This window comes from Triturus cristatus, chromosome 2_2 (genome assembly GCF_964204655.1).
Source record: "Triturus cristatus chromosome 2_2, aTriCri1.1, whole genome shotgun sequence".
NCBI classification, from domain to species: domain Eukaryota; kingdom Metazoa; phylum Chordata; class Amphibia; order Caudata; family Salamandridae; genus Triturus; species Triturus cristatus.
Window position 1 is genome coordinate 1,189,282,997 of NC_140582.1, and position 15,770 is coordinate 1,189,298,766.

The 15,770-nt window shown below is 44.4% G+C and overlaps 1 protein-coding gene across 5 annotated transcripts in view; it reads right to left on the reverse strand.

Annotated features, from left to right (window-relative positions):
* The window catches only part of LOC146863351 (uncharacterized), an 80,959-nt gene that overhangs the window by 34,405 nt on the left and 30,784 nt on the right, over nucleotides 1-15,770 (reverse strand). The window contains exon 2 of one of the 5 annotated variants that reach the window (XM_085642781.1): nucleotides 2,370-2,575. The exons of the other annotated variants lie outside the window; for them this stretch is intronic. The gene's annotated coding sequence lies outside the window, so the exon portion shown is untranslated. The remainder of the gene's footprint in view (nucleotides 1-2,369; nucleotides 2,576-15,770) is intronic. 5 annotated transcript variants of the gene reach the window in all.

Genomic DNA, 15,770 nt, shown 5'->3' on the forward strand with positions numbered 1-15,770 from the left:
CAACCAGAATCAAATCTGTTTTAGTGCTTGGGTCTGACAAGGATAAACTCCATGTCTGGGGGCTTAACATACGAAAGTTTCTTTTTTTTTTTTTTTTTTTAACTCATACGTTGTAGTTTCATCAGACCAGATCTGAGGATATATTTTATGGATGATGTCTTAAAGCAGAGCAGTGTATACTGGTGAATGTTCACCCCAGAATTTAAATCACCAATACAAGAAGTTACCAATAATGGTTGCTATTGAGGTTTATAAAGGATGAATCTGAAATATGTGGGACCCGATTCACAAAGGGTCTCCGCACTCGTGGGCAAGTCTCCGCACTCGGGACAAAATATCCGCAGTGAGAACTCTCATTGAGGAGATTCCGCCCTGAGTGCTAGACTCCCCCGTGACTGTGGGGCCGCCGCTACGAGTGCGAGACTCCTCTATGACTGTGGGGCTTCCGCGGCAAGTGCTGAGACTCACCCATGGCTGTGGGGCCTCCGCTACGAGTGCAGAGGCTTCCCCATGACTGTGGGGCCGCCGCTACGAGTGCAGAGGCTCCCCCATGACTGTGGGGCCGCCGCTACGAGTGCAGAGGCTCCCCCATGACTGTGGGGCCGCCGCTACAAGTGCAAGGCTTTCCCATGACTGTGGGGCTTCCGTGACAAGTGCTGAGACTCACCCATGACGGTGGGGCCTCCGCTACGAGTGCAGAGACTCCCCCATGACTGTGGGGCCTCCGCTACGAGTGCAGAGGCTCCCCCATGACTGTGGGGCCACCGCTACGAGTGCAAAGGCTTCCCCATGACTGTGGGGCTTCCGTGACAAGTGCCGCGACTCCCCCATGACTGAGGGGCCGCCGCTACGGGTGCAGAGGCTCCCCATGACTGTGGGGCCTCCGCTACGAGTGCAGAGGCTCCCCCATGACTGTGGGGCCGCCGCTACGAGTGCAAAGGCTTCCCCATGACTGTGGGGCTTCCGTGACAAGTGCTGAGACTCCCCCATGACTGTGGGGCCTCCGCTACGAGTGCAAAGGCTTCCCCATGACTGTGGGGCTTCCGTGACAAGTGCCGAGACTCCCCCATGACTGTGGGGCCGCCGCTATGAGTGCAGAGGCTCCCCCATGACTGTGGGGCCGCCGCTACAAGTGCAAGGCTTTCCCATGACTGTGGGGCTTCCGTGACAAGTGCTGAGACTCACCCATGACGGTGGGGCCTCCGCTACGAGTGCAGAGACTCCCCCATGACTGTGGGGCCTCCGCTACGAGTGCAGAGGCTCCCCCATGACTGTGGGGCCACCGCTACGAGTGCAGAGGCTCCCCCATGACTGTGGGGCCACCGCTACGAGTGCAAAGGCTTCCCCATGACTGTGGGGCTTCCGTGACAAGTGCCGCGACTCCCCCATGACTGTGGGGCCGCCGCTACGAGTGCAGAGGCTCCCCCATGACTGTGGGGCCTCCGCTACGAGTGCAGAGGCTCCCCCATGACTGTGGGGCCGCCGCTACGAGTGCAAAGGCTTCCCCATGACTGTGGGGCTTCCGTGACAAGTGCTGAGACTCCCCCATGACTGTGGGGCCTCCGCTACGAGTGCAAAGGCTTCCCCATGACTGTGGGGCTTCCGTGACAAGTGCCGAGACTCCCCCATGACTGTGGGGCCGCCGCTACGAGTGCAAAGGCTTTCCCATGACTGTGGGGCTTCCGTGACAAGTGCTGAGACTCACCCATGACGGTGGGGCCTCCGCAACGAGTGCAAAGGCTCCCCCATGACTGTGGGGCTGCCGATATGAGTGCAGAGGCTCCCCCATGACTGTGGGGCTTCCGTGACAAGTGCCGAGACTCCCCCATGACTGTGGGGCCTCCGCTACGATTGCAGAGGCTCCCCCATGACTGTGGGGCCTCCGCTACAAGTGCAGAGGCTCCCCCATGACTGTGGGGCCGCCGCTACGAGTGCAAAGGCTTCCCCATGACTGTGGGGCTTCCGTGACAAGTGCTGAGACTCCCCCATGACTGTGGGGCCTCCGCTACAAGTGCAGAGGCTCCCCCATGACTGTGGGGCCTCCGCTACAAGTGCAGAGGCTCCCCCATGACTGTGGGGCCGCCGCTACGAGTGCAAAGGCTTCCCCATGACTGTGGGGCTTCCGTGACAAGTGCCGAGACTCCCCCATGACTGTGGGGCCTCCGCTACAAGTGCAGAGGCCCTTTGTGAATCAGGCTTGTGGTGTCTTAGCACTAAAATAATGAGCGATTTTGGGAGAATGTCTGAATATCTTGCCACTGAAGAGCAAAGCACTTGGCTTTCAAGTACGGCTTAGAAAGGAAAAAGGGGCGACAATCAACCTCATTTGAATGTTAACAAAAGGTAAATACTTAATTGACTCATCTTACCTTATTTAAATAAACCTTATAGGTTGCCTCTCGTAGACAGAAATGTTATTCCAAGAAAAGACAAGGTAGTGTGTTGTTTCGAGGTCTTGACCCGGGTGATGGTCCAGCTAGGCAATGCCAGGAGAAAGATGTAGATTCACTCTTCAATGGACTCGTGCTCCTCTGAGACCATCTCTCAAAGGACCAGGACAGAAGAGGAGGAAGCCCTGATAGAACAGAAGAAAAAGAAGAGGGGGAGTACCCAGGCACATGTACAAGAGAGGAGAAGTGAAACCCTGAGCATCTTAGAAAGAATGCAACTCAGAATTCAGAAGAGGTGAAATTGGAGTTCTTTTCTGAATGAGGAGGTTAACAGGTGCTAGAGACAATGCGTATTTGGATAACAATGAATCTACCTTCTGTCAAGCCTATTCACTTACAGGACAGGGGAATGACTTGCATTAGCAGAGAAGGACACCAGACACAGAGGAGGAGGGTGAGAATCCAACTTTAAAATCTGACAATAAAAGAAGAAGTAGGCAAGAATTTCTGACACTTAAAAAGGAGAGATTAAGAGGAACACTAAGTAAGAAGAGGTGGGAGAGTAAACTGGCACTAAAATATATGAGGAAGTGGTGAAGTGTAATGCTAAAAGCAAGGAGTCCCAACATAGTATCCCTAGGGCTCCCTTATGGCACAGGCGTGTTAGGTTATGTGAATTTGTAGTGCACGGCTAATCACCCACGAGGTTATGCAGACGGTGAGTAGGACAGGCATATGGGGGAGGAGGAGATCATGCCGGTTTTGTCTGGAAGAACCGTATCTTGAGGTTCCTTCTGAAGTCCGTGGGTGGGGGTGGGTTTCTGAGGTGTTTCTGGAGGTCGTTCCAGGTCTCAGCTGTGAGGTATGCAAAGGAGTGTCCTCCACTTCTGGTCTTCTTGATGCTAGGGAGGTGTGCTCTTGCCTGGGACACAGATCGAAGGTGTATGGTGAGTTGGTAGAACTTGAGGCGGTGGTTGAGGTAAGCTGGACCGGTGTTGTGGAGAACTTTGTAAGAGTGGTTGTGTAGCTTGAACTTACATTTTCCCTGGACTGGGCGTCAGTGGAGATTGTTCAAGTGTGGAGAGATGTGGTATTTCGCAGGATGTTCAGGATGAATCTAACGGCGGCATTTGGGGGGCTTTGGAGTCAGCATAGAAAATGGGCTGGGAATCCGATGTAGAGTGTGGTAGCAGAATCTGCTCAGTTTCTATGCCTGCCCAATAGCAAGGCAAAGTTAAGAGGTTCTGTATGCAATGGAATGGAGGTAATGTGTATGTCTGTGATGAGGTTCAGAGGCAGCATGCGTATATAAGTGCGTGTTTAAGCAGAGTTAGTGCACGTGAACATAAGAGATGTAGTTTATCAGTGTGTGATAAGGTGTACAGCATGTTTAAGTATTTATAGATTATGCAACGTGTGTGTGCAGACACATTTGAGTTGCAAAGAGTGTGTAGAAAGGAAATGCAAGTTATAAGTGCATGTGTGTTAAGATGAGAAGTAGTGTGTGTGTGTGTGTGAGCGAGATATGAGAAGCTGAGTTGTATGTGTGATGAGGGGCTGCTGGAGCAGGGTTTTTAATATAAAACCAAATACCTGTTTCATTTTCGTATGTCATTATTAAAAATACTACTGATTAATTAGCAATTACTAAAGATTTGTCGAGTCTTGTCTAACCAACCTTATTAACAGAAGAATTACACGTGGGAATGCAATTGCATAGCTAAAACAATAAGTGAACTAAGTTGGTGAGCGAATTGACAGTATGGATGTTGCTTATATGATGTTATTGTGTTTTGCGCTTATAATAAATATGCATTAATGGCTTTTGATGTCGCAAATGGCTAGATAAATACATACACATAAGGGTATTAGCAGGGGAATAACACTGTATAATCATTTCTATGTAGTAATTATGTTTTTGTGTTTTCTTTTGACCATTGTGGCCTGCTGTAAAATGGCCACCACCCGCAGCCTGCATTCGAGTAGATGGAAATATGAAAAGAGGCTTTGCGCTGACTGCGACCCTGTCCTCTGATTGAACTGAAAAGCCATGTACATGACGACAAATCTGGGAGTGATGCCAGATGCCCCTGAAAGTGAAGAAAATGTTGCAACTTTAAAATCCAACCTGATGAACTTATAATGGTCCCATGGATGAGATACATTTTATCCTGAGGAGACATCCGTAGAAGTAACGAATTAGCTATGGACTTCTAATTTCTATTCAGAATTTGAAACTATCAATACATGGGAAAATTTAATGATGTAGCTTAATGCACCAAGACGACATATTTTCCACCAAACGAATGTTTTGAAAGTTATATTTGCAACATTTGGAATGTAAATTTTGGTATAAATATTAGTAGACTAGAGAGGTCTAGCGCCACATCTTCTTGAACCAATGATCAGAGGTCCCGACGCTGACGGAGAGGACGGTGACTCTACATGACGGCTAGGAAACTTTAACTATTTGCTGAGGACCAGTTCTGACTTAGAAAACGACTTTTAGCCAGAATAGGTAAATATGGAGAAAAATGAACTTGCATTTAATTGGCTTTTCTTACAATTTGATTTAAGATAAACAATATTCTGTTTGAATTACTGTGTCGGGTGGTTATTTTATTGTTATGTTTATTGAATATTTAGAGTGTTAAGTTGTATCACCAAGTCTATAGCAACTAGATGATCTCATTGACCTCAGGGTACATGCAGATTGGTTAGGTATAGAAAAGTGTTTCCCTTATACATGGCACGGATAGAGTGGTAGGAGGAGTGTTGGTGTTATGGGCCCCACCAGCGTATGATGTGTGTGTGTGTGTGCGTGTGACTGTGAAATCACTCCGTCCGTGGAAGAAGAGGGGATTCGGAAGCTCCAATCTGCACCAGTTTCTTGGTAGCAGAATGATGGTTAACTATTGTCTTGATCTGGTGAATTTGCGTGTATATAAGCTTATTGATTGATATTGATATATGTACTAACACTATATGTTGAAGTCGTATTGAGTTTTATGTAGTGTGTACGGCTTCTGGGACGTAGGAAGTCGGTGACAGTTCTGTAGTAGGGCAGAGGGAAGCGCTGCTCTCGGAAGAGGCGGGATTGTTGGCCCTGTATGTAGACAGGGGAAAACAGGTGACAATTGAAGTTGCGCGTCGCATTGTCTGGGTTCGATGAGGTAGCATCGTTGTGTGTTGCCATTAGAGACGTATTTTCTGTGTGAGAGAAGTATATATGATAGCGAAGGTTACCTGTGAAGTTCTGGTCTTAGGTATCAGGGATCCTTATGGCATTTCAATAACGCTTATCACTAGAAAGGTAATAGGTATTCTCTGAGCTTGTTAGAAGGACAGAGCAGAGGTAAGCGCTGCTTTGTTAACGTGTGATATAATTCTGTAGTAGGACAGACTGTTCGCTGTTCTCGGGAAAGAAAGGATTCTGTGTGAATGTACTACATTTTCTGGTGTGAAAGTGCGTGAATGAGAAGGCATTCTGGTTAATTGTGAAACTCTTAGGAGCATTCCAGAGAAAACAGTTAATTGGTGCTTGCTAGAAGGATGGAGTAGAGGGATGTGCTACTTTATCAATGGAAGTAACGATTCCGTAGTAGGGCAGAGGTAAGCGCTGCTCTCGTGAAAGGCGGAATTCTTGTGAGAAAGGTCTTTTGCTGTTCTGTGGTTAGCGAAGCAGACAATGGAGATGTTTGTATGTTGTAACTAACAGACTCGTAGAAGTTGAAACAAAGTCTACCGAGTAGTTTTGTAAAGGAGGGGTAGACGAGAGACAGGAGCAGGAGCTGCTGCAGCAACTGCTGACGTCAGGAAGGCCGCGCTGTGATTGGACAGTGGGTTAGAACGGTGGAAGCACGGTGATTGGTGTGCTAGTGTACGCCGCGCAGGGATTGGGAGACATACAGGGTGACGTAGACGCTCCAGGATTGGTGCGTTAGTGTGAGTCGCTCTGAGATTCGTGGACTGAGTCAGTGACGTAAACGCTCCGGATTGGTGCGTTAATGTGAGTCACGCTGCAATTGGACAGGAGATCGTACATTTGTAGAAAAGACTAAAGGGTTGCGGAAAACAAGAAAATGTATTACCACGCTGAGGAAAAGAAAAAGAAATCCTTGTTTAGTAAGGTTAAGACCTGGTTTGACAAGGATAAGGATATTGTGACTAGAGAAGGACAGTCACTTCCTCCGATAAGAACCCCCGCATCCTTCATGGTTGCAAAATATGGGTATCATACCTGTATTTGGTTAGACAATTGGGCAAAGTACACCAAAGAAGATGGAGTTTTAGCTTTCCCGGAACATGGCTCATTTAATCTGGCCATATTGAGAAACTTACGGGAGAGGATGATTAATCTAGAGCCTCGGCCTATGCCGACGTAGTTTGAGGCATTGACTGAATGGGAAGATGAAATGCATGAGTGAGAAAAGCAGCGGAGTGGAGGAAACTACCGTTACATGTTTGGGCGGAAGTATGATCGTGAAACTCATCATGATCGGATGAGAAGATGGCGAGATGCCAGTATGACTGAGGGATTATATCCTGTAAGAACTACAGGGGAAACAGAAGGGAAAAAGTGTACAGAGAAAGAACATAATGTAGAAACAAGGAGGTATGGGGCGAATGAGTCTGAAGAGGAGGTCTTAGATACCATGTTCTACAAAAGACCACCCCCGTATAGACGAGAACCAGAAGTAGGAACACCAGTTACCCCAATGAGAGACACCCTGCGGATTATAAAGACAGAAGTTACGACCCCTGAGTTGAAAAGCAGTAGTTCTCTTGCGGAGAGAGGGAGAGAGAAAGGGAAAATGAAATTGAGGATGAAAAGACAAGAGAACTAGCAAGAAGCACATTTGAATTGACAGAGAAAATCAGAGAACTGACTAAAAAACTTGAAGCAGTTACAGTGCCTGTAACAATAGGTCCGGTTATGCCTATTTTTGAGAAGCAGAGGACTGGTGAAGGTGGTTTAACAGTTCCATATGTAGGTAACAGACTGGTTGTTCCTCCAGAACAGACAGAAATGAGATCGGGAGAAAATCAGTGGAGATCAGGAGAAAATCAGTGGAGACATACCATATGTGGAGGAGAGTTGAATGTGCAGACTAACTCGGTTTTGAATTCCGGTTGTGTGTAAGGGAGCAGGATGACTGGAGGATCGATCTTAGAACCACAAAGAATGACAGAACCAGTGGGTGCAGAAAAATCTATGGGGATAACGGCTGAAGATTTGAATGATTGGCTGAAAGTTTTGCAGGGGAAAGAAAAGGAATCCCAGGCAATTGATGTAGCAAGACTACGTATAGAATTGGAGAAGCTAATAGTAGGAACAATTCCTACAGAAACGCTGAAAAACCATCAGGATGGGGAATTACTATTTATGTGCAAGAGCATCACATGGAGAGCAAGGAACACACGACAGGTTGAAAGGAATAGCCAGTGAAATGGGAATTGACATGGACAAGGTGAAAGCTTTACAAAAGCCTTACCGAGTGGATTTTACAGATAAGGACATCGAGAATCTGAATAATGTAGGCCGAGCAGGGCAGATTAAGGAGATGATTGCTTTGCTGCGAAAATGGGGAGATGTGGAGAAATGGAAAGATAGATGGTATAAAAAACGAGAAGATGCAGCAGACAGAACTTACTCAACATTCCCTATGAGAGAAAAAGAGAAAACAGTGGCAGCTTATCCCATGAGGGAGATTCCAGGAGGAGGGTATGTACATGTCCCATGGACCAGACAAGATATTTTGTCATTTAAAAATGATTTCCCTCGACTGAGAGAGAAGCCCGTCGAGTGGTATAGACAGGTTGACAGATTTGTGAAATTGTCAAAAGTTCTGTGGATTGACCTGAATAGTCTGTTTGATATAATTGTACCAGCAGACTTGTGGGCAGAATGTAAGATAGTCATAGACTGGCCCACTAAAGAATTCCCGAGAGATCCCAAGACAGGAGCTCCAGACCCGGAGGTAATGAAAAAGTATGAGCAGGTTATGGCTTTCCTGAAATAAGGTACCTCCCAAAGAAACAGACTGGGTTAAGATAGATCGAACACATCAAGAAGTGAAAGAATCAGTCCATGCTTACTATGAAAGACTAATACTAGCTTTCAAACAGTTCAGTGGAGATGAACATCTGGGTGACAAGGATCTGAGCCATTTTGTATATAGATTTGTGTATGGCTTGTGACCTGAAATCAGTGAAATGATAAGGGAGCATACCGTAGACTGGCAGAGCAAAAAGATTGATGAGATCCTGAGACATGCAAAATACTTCAGTGATGAGATTGAGCCAAAGCAAAGAAAACTGAAAGAAATGGCAATGTGGGCACAGGTGAAAGTAGCAGAAAGACAGGAAGCACAGTTGGTTGAACAAGCAAATAACCCAGGAAATAAACCTAGATTTGGCCCAGGAAAAGGGAAAGGCAATATTGAGGAAGCAAAGAAAAGGTTTCCCTGCCACAACTGCGGAAAATTAGGGCACTGGAAATCCGAGTGTAAGAATCCACCGTCTGCTAACGATGACAATCCATCATTGAATTCACAGGTGCAGAATGAGGGGTGTGCTCAGCAGCAGCAACAGCAGAAGGCTGTTAAGCAGCAGAATCAGGTGCCAAAACCGCCCTTGCCACAAAACAGAGGATCCCAGAAGTACAGCCAGGATTCGGGGTTCTACAATGAAGAACAGGTAAACAAGCCAAAACGCGCAAGCACTGTGTCACAATATTGGCTAAGGAATGAGGGAAGTGATTCTGAGGGAGACTTCTGACGGTGCCGAAGAGAGGGGGAAGAGTGCGTACTTGGCGCAACTCTAAAAATAGACCAGGCAGGACCTTTTGTAGATGGAAAAATCAATGGTGAAAGTGTTACTTTTCTAGTTGACACAGGAGCTACGAGATCGACTGTCAGGTCAGCCGATATAAAGAATCTTCCTCTCTCGGATCAAGCAATCCAAGTGGTTGGTGTGTCCAACACACAGATAAAAACTCATCTTACTGAACCAGTAAGGGTTAGAATAGTGAAATTCTCAGACATGCACCGGTTCGTGGTGTGTGACACCAGTCCTGTGAACTTGTTAGGCAGGGATTTGCTGTGCAAGATGAATTGTACTATTTTTTGTACCCCAGATGGAATAGCCTTTGAGACACCAGATGAGGATGTCCATACAGAATGACCCTAGATAACAGGGAAAGTGAGGCTATTAGAACATATGCTGTGTTCAATCCAGACGGATTACCCCCAGAATTAAAACAGACAGTAAAAGCAGCAGTTTGGGATTTTACTGGAAAAGATGTGGGCCTGATGAGAAATGTAGATCCAGTAAAAATTACTGTAAAGGATGGAATAGTTTACCCAAACATCCCACAATACAGACCGACACCTGAAATAATTGAAGGAATAACACCTATAATTGAGAAAATGATCCAGCAGGGGGTGTTAAGAGAAATATTGAGCAGCCCATTTAATTCACCTATAATGGGACTGAAGAAACCCAATGGGAAGTTCAGAATAGTACAGGATTTGAGAAAAATCAACAAGATTGTTGTGTCATGCTGTCCCATTGTGCCACATCCATCAGTGATTTTGTATCAGATTCCCCATGATGCAAAATGGTACACAGTAATTGATTGGTGCCATACTTTCTTTTCAATCCCATTGCATCATGACAGCCAGCCGATTTTTGCATTTCGGTTTGGAGAGCGAATTTTGGCATGGTGCCGAATTCCACAGGGGTATACAGAGAGCCCTTCGATATTTAATCAATTGCTGAAGAAATCTCTGGAGAGTTTAACAATGCCTGAAAATTCAGTTTTGGTCCAGTACATTGATGACCTGCTTGTGGCATCAAAAACACGTGAAGCTTGTGAAGTAGACACCATTGCTTTACTGAATCACTTGGCAGATGGAGGATTAAAAGTATCTCCAGCCAAATTGCAATTCTGCAAGAGAGAAGTCCAGTATCTGGGACATAACATTGAGAAAGGCCTGAGGAAAGTGACCATAGACAGGATCAAAATCATCAGAGGGATGAGAGCCCCAATGACACAAAGAGAAGTGAGAATGTTTCTGGGAATGGTTAGTTATTGTCGTCAGTGGATAAGTAACTTTTCCTTAATTGCCAAGGCACTAATTAAATTGACTAAAAGTGAGGTGAAAGACCCATTGGAATTAAACCCAGAAGAAATGGCAGCATTCAAAGAATTAAAGAACAGGCTATGTGAAGCTCCTGCCCTAGGGATGCCAGATTACGAAAAAGAATTTGAGCTGTACTGTAGTGAGAGGAATGGATGTGCACTTTCAGTGTTAATCCAGAAACATGGACGTCTGAGGAGGCCAATTGCGTACTTCTCATCAACACTTGACCCAGTAGCTGTGGGTTTACCAGGTTGCCTGAAAGCAGTAGCTGCTACATGCAGAAGTCTGGAACAAAGTGAGGGCATTATAATGGGATATCCTGTACGGGTATTCGTACCTCATGATGTGGCAATCCTTTTAACAAGGAGTCGGACACAGTTTATGTCTCATAGTCGGCTGACTAAATATGAGAAAGTCATTCTTGGTGCATCAAATGTGAGTCTTGAGAGATGCGTGAATGTGAATCCAGCAACGCTGTTGCCAGATGCTGAAAATGTGTCTGTAAGAGATGATGTTGATCATGATTGCCTGGATGTGCTTGATTACTGTACAAAACCAAGACCAGACATAAGAGATCTGCCACTGCCTGAAAGTGATCATGTGTTGTTTGTGGATGGATCTTGTCTGAGAACTGATGAAGAATGCTGAGTGCTGCATATGCTGTGTGTACAGTTTCAGGAGTTGTGGAAGCATCACCTTTGAAAGGAGTTAAATCCGCTCAAGTGGCAGAATTGGTAGCACTAACGAAGGCTTTCAAGATTGGAAGGAATGTGAGAGTGACTGTAATGACTGACAGCCAGTATGGCTTCGGAGTTGTCCATGATTTTGGCCGGTTATGGCTACAAAGAGGTTTCCTGACCTCAAGTGGAACTCCCATAAAGAATGCTGAAGTGGTTGGAAAATTGCTTGAGGCGATACAGCTGCCTAAAGAACTAGCAGTGGTAAAATGTGCTGCTCATGGTCAAGGTGATGATTTTGTCACCCTTGGGAAACAAATTTGCCAATGACATAGCACAGTATTGTGCAAGGAATAATCACTCCATTAACCGGAGTAAGGAAAGGGAAATGTCTTCTTGTTCCTTAATGTTAATTAATGTGGTGGGAACATGGGAGGAAGTGAAGCAGTTGCAGGATGAGGCAGGAGATGAGGAAATGAAAGATTGGGTGAAAGCAGGTTGTGCACCAAGGGAAAAAGACCACGTGTGGGTCTATAGGGATGGAAGACCAGTCATGCCCAATAGCATGTTGTCAACAGTGGCACGGATGTATCCTGGCCAGGGACACCTGGGGAGGGATGCTATGATAAGGGCCTTTAAGCAGACCTGGTACAATGCAAAATTTAGGCTGCTAGCAGAGAGTCTTTGTCAGAGATGCCTGATATGTCAGCAATTCAATCCTGGAAAGAAAACAGTGGTGAGCCTAGGTACAATAGGCAGAGAGGGAGGACCCTTCACCAGAATGCAGGTAGACTTCATCGAAATGCCCCAAGTCAATAGATTAAGGTATGTCCTGGTGGTAGTCTGTTTGTTCTCTAGGTGGGTGGAGGCATTTCCAACAAGAAGAAATGATAAGATAACAGTGGCCAAGCTACTGTTAAGAGAATTCATCCCAAGGTATGGGTTCCCAGTGACAATTGAATCAGACAGAGGAGGACACTTTTATAATGAAATCATGGGTTTAATCTGTGAAGCATTAAGTGTACAGCAGAAGCTACATTGTGCTTACCGACCAGAGGCTTCTGGTGTGGTTGAACAAATGAATGGTACCATCAAAAACAGAATTGGCAAAATGTGCCTGGCCACAGGAATGAAATGGCCTGATGTCTTGCCTCTAGTCCTGATGACAATTAGGTCTACTCCAGACAGAACAACAGGTTTGAGTCCACATGAAATCATCATGGGACGTGCTATGAGACATGCGTTTGTACCAGTCAACAAGCTGATGACTATAACTGATGACATGATTTTGGATTACTGTAAAGGCCTGGCTGACGCAGTTCATTCTGTGTTTCACCAGGTTGGAGAAGACGCCACCACACTAGAAAGGAAACCAGCCCATGATCTGAGCCCAGGGGACTGTGTAAGAATAAAAGTCCACAGAAGAAGTAATTGCCTGGTTCCAAGGTGGGGAAGGCCAAGGCAAGTCGTTCTGACCACAACGACTGCTGTGAAGTGTGCTGGAGTGAAAAATTGGATACATGCAAGTCACACTCTGAGAGTTCCAAATCCAAGTGACGGCACTGGAAAAGAATACTTTGAGGAATCAGATTCCAGTGATGATGCAGACAGTGGGGCAGTAAAAAGAAAAAAGAATCCTGAAAGGGGGGGAAAGTGAGTCAAGAGAAACGTTTGTCCCACCAGAAGGAATTCTGAAAAGAACATTGCAAACTTCAGAGACGAGTCCAGATTCTGAAGAAGTGCCTGAAGTCCTAACTAACAGTGACGAACACAAAAAGAAAGAAAGAAAAGAAAAGAACATACCCACAGAGGTAAAACCTGAATCAAATGAGAAAATTGGAAAAGTTCCACCTGAGATAATTCTTGAAGAGGAAGGGACAGAAAAAGAGAGGGACAGATTGCGGAAGAACCCCGAGGAGGTGTAGGGAACATCGACAACAAGCTAGGTGAAGGGACAAGTAGACAGCAAGAAGATTGCGTGACGGAGATCCGAGGAGGGACAGAAGTAGGGAAATCCCAATCGGTGGAAAAAGAGACTGTTGGAGAAAAGAAAGTTGTTGAAGAAGGGAAAATTGTTGATGAACAAGAGGCAACTGAGACAGAATCTGATGAAAGTGAGAATGAGATACATAAAGGTCGAATTCTGAGAAAGAGAACTTTGATTGGAGAGAGAAACAGTAAAGAGGGAAAACAAAAAAGAAATGCTAAAGGAGATCTTTGGCCCAATAAGATAAAGAGACTGAGATATCGACTGACACGAGTTAACTCTTCGAAAGCTGAACAGGTGAACGAAGTGTCAAGTCAAAACCAAACGAAAGAAGAGGAAACAAAGATCTGAAGAAACTAAAAGAATCAGAAAACCAAACCAGAAGTATAAGTCACCAGAATGGACGTATGTGGCACTGCCTGAACAAGGAGAAGAGGCAGATAGTCAAGGAAATCCAGAGGAGGCTTTACTGAAAGTGTTTGAAGAAGAAGCAGCAGTTGGAATCTTGAGAGTTATCTTGTCCGACATTGGAAAAGAAACGGATGTTCAGGACCCAATACAGTTTGATGATGATGAGGAAAGAGTGAAGAATGATGAAAACCCACATTGAGTAAATCCAAAGAAGTCACTTGAAGAAGAAAGTGAAGAAGTAAATTAAGAACTAATAGATTGTAATAATCTGGTGGGTACTTGCTGCCCTAAAAGTTCGGTAGTGGAGTAGAAGAGGCTAAGTCAAAAGACACGGTCAAAGTAACAAGATGGCTAACACTGAGAATAATCAAAGTAGATGTACCTTCATGAAAGATGGTGCAAGATGTGCTGCTGCTGTACAGGATTATTAATGCTACTTTGGAGCGTGCTTGCTCTACTGATGTCTTTTAGAGTTACAATAGACACTTTAGAAGGACATACTGAGAACATGACTAACATAGGGAAGAGTTCACAGAAGATAGTTCCAACTAGAACGAGCAATGTATATGTACATAAGGATAGGTCTATTAATGATTTTTCTAGTAATGTGTTTTCAAAATTATTGTACGAATATGTAAGGACAATGGATGTAAGGGATTGCTACGTCTGTATGCAATTACCTGCCTCTGTTTCAGAAGGAGTGACTTATCACCTTCCGGCTACGTATGGAATTTCATGTAGTGTGTTGATTAGTATATTTTATCAATTAGGGAAATTAGATTATAACATGTCTAATATAGATAATATTCTTGGGCAACTGCCTATGAATAAAAAACTGAATCCTGCCAAAGAAGTTAACACTTTAGGTGAGATTTTTATTGAAACTAGAGAATTGACATTAGAATATGTTTTTAGAAACAATTTAACCTGTAGTTTAAAGGAAGAAGAGAAAACTTTCCTAGATATGGTTGAAAGAAGAAGGTTGAACATGCATAAGAAAGCAGAAGGACATAAGATGAGTGAAACAGTGTGGGATATTGAGAAAGAAAAAGAGTTGAAAAATGGAGCCTGTCCAACTATGGCTATAGATGCACCACAGAAAGGCAAACTATGCATTACCAGGAAGAGATCCCAGTATGATTATTATTTCATAGGGACTAGTGAGTGCCATGATACATACTTTATTGCAACCGGATGGGGATTTAGAGGTGGAGAAGCTCCAGTTTTCCCGGGAGTGTATTATATTTGTGGGAACAAGGCTTGTTACAGGTTGCCTGACCATTGGTATGGCACATGTTAAGTTGGCCTGGTCTTTCCAAAGATTTCTCACATGGATAGAGTAGAAAATGCTGAACAAACGAATCCATTAACACGCTATAGAAGAGAAACATGGACAGAAATTGTAGGAGATATTTTTGGAGCTTTAATACCAGCAGTGGGAATTTCATTGAATGCATATGGCATTCGGAAGCTGTCAACAGTGGTGGATCGATTGTCAACAAACACCGCTGGAGGCTTTCTTTTGGTAAATACTGAAATGGTTGCTTTACGCGCTATGGCGATGCAAAATCGACTTGCCCTTGACATTCTATTGGCAAAAGAGGATGGATTCTGTGGAATGCTGAAAGTTCAACATTGTTGCACTTACATTCCTGACGAAAGCAAAGATCTAAAGGTCTATATCAAAAATATTACTGATTTGCATGAAGAATTAGTACCACTGGAAGCTGAAAGTATCTGGACTAAAATGGCTAATAAGATGATTGCTATTAAGAATTTTATAGCTAAAATAGGTAGTACCATATTTGGTAAGGTATTATTTCCATTAACATGTGTAATTGTTGCATTATTAATTCTTAGATTAGGGTGTATGTGTTGTAGATACAGAAGAAATAAAAAGAAAATAACACGAGAAAATATTAAAAAGAGACAAAAGAAACAAGAAAGATCAATAAGAAATAGAATTAGAAGAATTGAGGGAAAGTATGTATATAGAAACAAAAAGAGAAGATGATAAAGAAACAAGAGTTTAAAAATGAACAAGAAGACATTTTGAATTTCTTCAAAAAAGGGGAAATTAAATTGATTTTTGGGTTTTGATTTTTGTGGTGATAAAATATCACCAAAGGGGGGATTGCTGGAGCAGGGTTTTTAATAT